We start from the raw sequence: 5,372 nt of genomic DNA on the forward strand, positions 1-5,372 counted from the left end.
TGAACATTTTTCAGTCTTTGCCCAGATTATTCTGTAGGAAAAGATGGTGTTAATCTGTTTGAGAAAGGGCAGTGATATACAACTTTCAATTCTTCCTAAGGCTTCACTTCCTCCAAAAGTTCCACTGGACCCATCAATGACTACTCTGCTACTGGATGCTACAAGAAATAATTAGTCATGTTCCAACAGAAGCAGAGTTTGTATATCACCTCTGTTACCCAGATTAAGAGGGCTTTAAAACATTATGAATTATACTGTTCTGGAACAGGACATTTGTAGATCATTAGTGACGATAACCTGCTTTTGTGCTGATTTCCTCACTTATCTGTGCCAAAGGCTCTTTTTTCTCAAACAATAAATTCTTCTTTTCTTTCCTTTAAGTGCTTTTATTTGAGCACAGGAAAACATTTCCCAGTCTCCTTTGCATTTCTGCTGGGGCCAAGCAACTAGGTTCCGGCCAGTAGGAATCTGGCAATATTTATACTTCAAATACAAGCTTAATTTTGGCATTAAAAATATTTCTGCCTTGGGGCTGGCCCGGTGGCATAGTGGTTAAGTTCTCCCGATCGCTTCTGCGGCCCAGTGTTCACGGGTTTGGATCTTGGACATAGGCCTACACACTGGATGTCAAACCATGCTGCGGCAGCATCCCACGTACAAAATAGAGAAAGATCGGCAACAGATGTTAGCTCAGGGCCAATTTTTCTCATGGGAAAAAAAAAAATTGTGCCTATCACTGTCAATATTTTTGTGTTTTTCTAACCTCACCACCATCTTCTTCAAATTTGATTGTTAGTCTGTCCCAGGACAGTCTCAACAGTACTTTCATATTACAAGTAATCCCAAAAGGAACAGGATTATAGGAACCAGAAGCATCAGCCAATCAAAGGTAGATATCACAAATCATTTAAAAATATATAAGTTCTAGAATTTAGCATTGAGCTATCTTATCAAAGGCAATGTTATGCAATAAAAAAACAAAATCACTATGAAAGCGATTCTTATTATCTGAACTTGGAAAGTGACTTTCTTCTTGAAAGAAGTAGCTGCAGAGCCCACAACATATCAAACAGCCCAAACTTTATAAAATAATAGTTTCAAAACTTTATCTTAAGAACAAAAGTAAATAAAAGGAGCTGAAATAATTTTATTACCAAATAACGTTTCCCATGATTCACTCATCCAATTAATTTCTCCACCCTGAAGGGTAAAAAGGGTTGTTAGAAATCCTGAGAAAGAAATCATATTGATTACAAAGAACATAATGCTAATGAAAGTGCTGAAATATGTAGCTTTGCTGGGATCTTGGGTGTTCAAGGAAAACTGAAGTTTCCATGTTTGCTGTCCAACTCAGTATAGGGCTAGCTCATGCCAAAGGGGCGAGCTCTGCTCTGAGCTGTGTCTTCTTCATCCGTTTCTCATCCCACCTTCCTATTGTATTCCAACCTGATGCCCTACCTTTATTGTTCCGGTCTGTTCACAATGCCTATGCAAATCAAATCATAATGAAAGGCTATGGCTTAAAACATTCTAAACATTGCTCTGTCAACATGCCAGCTAGATTTACAGCTTTTTTAGTCAATCACATGCGGGGCAGGTGTCCTCTGGCTCTGAATTAATGGGATGTCAGTATTGATAAATGCCCCTCATCTGGGTGTTTCCTTCATGTTGAGCACAAAGCTGAGCACTCAGGGGCTGGCCCCGTGGCCGAGTGGTTAAGTTTGCGTGCTCTGCTGCAGGCAGCCCAGTGTTTCGTTGGTTCGAATCCTGGGTGCGGACATGGCACTGCTCATCAGACCACGCTGAGGCAGCGTCCCACATGCCACAACTAGAAGGACCCACAACGAAGAATATACAACTATGTACCAGGGGGCTTTGGGGAGAAAAAGGAAAAAAAATAAAATCTTTAAAAAAAAAAAATAAAAGCTGAGCACTCAATCATCAGTTCCACATTCTCAGACAGACAAAACTATTATTAAGATTCAGAAAGATCAAGTTGCTTACTGAACATCACAGGACTGATTTTGACAGAACCTAGTACATCCCAATCCAACATTCATTTTCTAAAAAATAATCCTCTGATAACTCCCTTTAGAAGTAACTAATCTTTTGAGAATATCTTTAATAAATGGTAATCCAGATAGCCCATGAAATTTGGAATTCTCATGGAAAACATGTAAGGCTGAGGAACGTAATAATTTTGTATCCTATGAAGGTATGTTTAAAAGTGATGTGAGTAGCAGTCACTTTGGAAAACAGTCTGACAGTTCCGTGAACTTAACTTGGTTAAACTTAGACTTGTCATATGACATAGCAATTCCATTTCTAGGTATATTCTCAAGAGATATAAAAACACGTGTCCACAGAAAAATGTGTACATAAATATTTATATCAGCATTATTCATGATAATGAAAAGTTAGGAAAAAACCAAATGCCCATCAACTGGTAAGTGAATAAAAAATGTATTATATCCACACAGTAGAATGTTATTTAGCCATAAAAAATAATGAAGTACTGATATATGCTGTAACATGGATGAACTTTGAAAACACAACCTGAGTTAAAGAAGCCAGTTACAAACGACCCCCTGTTATATGATTCCATTTTTATTAACTCTCCAGAATAGGCACATCTAAAGGGACAGAAAGTAGATTAATGGTGGCTTAGGCCTGGAGGGTTAGAGGAAAGAGAAATAATAACTAAAAAGAATTTGGGTTTGGGTTTTTTTTTGAAACATGAATATGTTTTAAAATGGACTGTGGTGGTGGTTGCTTATATCTGTGAATATACTAAAAAACATTAAATTGTACACTTTAAATGGGTGAATTTTATGGTATATGAATTATCTCATAACATTCTTACAAAAGTAACATCAAGGAAAATTTCTATTCAATTATATCATACTTCAACCAGTAATTACGGAGAATAAGAATCTGTTGATGTTTTCCCAGCACTGACCAGTGAAGCAGGCACAGCTATGCCCTCATGGTAACTATTTTCAATCCTGAGTTAGCAAAAAACTAATTAAAGAATTATAATTTATCTGGGACTTTCTCAAACTGGAAGTTGGTGTTAAAAATAAATGCTTTCTTAAAATATATGTCATTGATATTCAAGGGAAGAATTCAGGGTATTCTGTCAACTTTCAAAATATACTCATAAATTTTCACTTCAGTAAGCAGCAAGTAAGGGAATTTATAACAGGTTATCCAAGGGACAATGCACAGAACTAGCTAAAACAGCGCTTCCCAAAGTGTGGCCTGCAGACTGTGTGTTACTAATCTGCAACGAGATAAGTACAGACATTGAGAGTTAGCATTTAGAAATTTGATGCTAATTTGACATTGCTACACATGCAAGTGCGCAATCAGATTTTACTGTTCATTTTTATGGTATTTACCCAAAATATTAGTCTGTAATGATTTGGAAAAAAAATTGTTCTTTATCACAGTTTGATAAACACTGAGCTAGAATATTCAGGCCAAAATATTAGGCCTAACTGGTAGATCTAAATTGTAGAAAAGTTGTTATTGTTTCAGCTTTCTCAATAAATGTACTTTTTTAAAAAAAAAAATAGACTTTATTTTTCAGAACAGTTTTAGTATGTCTCCAACTCTAATCCATTACATGGATTGTTCTAGCATTTCCCCATTGCTGATCTGTAAACTCTCACTTCAACATTAAGAAGCTTGGCTTCCACCATTTACCATCAATTTATATAATTATTCATTATGTTCATTTACATAACCTATATCCTCATGAGAAACAAAATTTTTCAACTAGAGTACAATGCTTTCAGTTTCTTATGCTTTAGTCTCACAGACTCCATTCATTTCCAAGGTAACTTATAATGTGGGTGCCTTTCCCCTTGCCCACTTCAGTGAGGTTGTTTTATCTATTTTTAACACAGACTGTTTTGTCACAACTATTCTATCTGGGGATCATCCAATCTACCAAAATATTTTTTGCATGTATTGTTTTATGTATGTATTGTTTTATGCTTTGCGTTCTACAGTTCTATGGGTTGACAAATGTATAGTATCGTGTGTCCACCTTTGCCATATCATACAGATGAGTTCACTGTCCTAAAAATCCCTTGGGTATCACCTATTCTACTCTCTTCCCCTCTCGTGAACCTCTGGCAACCCTTGACCTTTTTATTGTCTCTATTGTTCTACTTTTTCCAGAATTTCGTCTATTCAGAATCATGTAGCATGAAGCCTGTGGCTATAGGAGATGACAGCTTCTTTCAGGACGGACATACAACCTTTCAGCTCACTTACATGGAGCTTGTGCTAGGATGTGAAGCCCCGAGCTCATTCTTTTCTTTTTCCACTTTGTTCAGTACAATTAGGAACAACCAGCCAATCTCATTATACTCCTCAGTTTGACCAAAATGTTCAAAGGTATAAAATATGTGGTCACCCAAGCCTTTGTCTTCTACAGATATTTGATAAGGAGTATCTAATGGCGAGAATTTGCATGTTTCTATTGCCACAGAACACCAAGGACTACCAGTGCTCTCCTTACCATTAGTGCCTTTAAATCTAATCAAATTAAGGAATAAAATTCACAAAACTCAGAACCAATTCATAAAACCTAACCTTAGAATTCTGCTTCTCTAGAGCCACTCTGGTACCAAAATCTGTATTAGTTAGAGTTCCACCAATAGAAAACTGTACATACACAAACACACACACACACATATTAAGAAATTTATTGCTAGAAATTGGTTTATGTGATTTAGGAAGCTGACTAAGTAAATCTGAATTCCATAGGCCAGGCCATCAAGAATGGTTGGCAAGCTGGATTTCTCAGGTATATGCTTAAGCTGCAATCCACAGGTAGAATTTCTTCCTCCTCCAGGAAGCCTCACTTATTCTCTTAAAATCCTTTCAACTGATTGAGTCAGGCCCACCCAGGATTATCTAGGATGATTTTTATTACTTAAAGTAAACTTATTATAAACTTTAATTATATCTACAAAATGCCTTCATACATTTAGAGTAACACCTAGATTAGTGTTTGAATAACTGGTGACTATAGCCTAGTCAAGTTCACACATAAAACGGGCCATCAGAGGTGGATTAAGGTCTACCATGTTTGTAACTATTTTCTATGTGTCACAATTGTTGAACAAATGTCTTTTTACTTTTTTTGTTCTACTTTTTTAAGTAGTTGCCTTTGTAAATAAAATAAACCCTAATCTCCTCCCTGACAATTTTCCTCAGCTGTTTCTCAACTCATTTATGTATGAAAAATCAAGTTTTTTTGAATAGCAAATAGTTTCTTAGTAAATACGTGGTTTCAGTGGCAATAATAAATTCACTTGAGCAGGAGATAATCATCAAATCAAAAGACTAAATGCTTG

The sequence above is a fragment of the Equus caballus genome, chromosome 1 (assembly GCF_041296265.1).
Source record: "Equus caballus isolate H_3958 breed thoroughbred chromosome 1, TB-T2T, whole genome shotgun sequence".
NCBI classification, from domain to species: domain Eukaryota; kingdom Metazoa; phylum Chordata; class Mammalia; order Perissodactyla; family Equidae; genus Equus; species Equus caballus.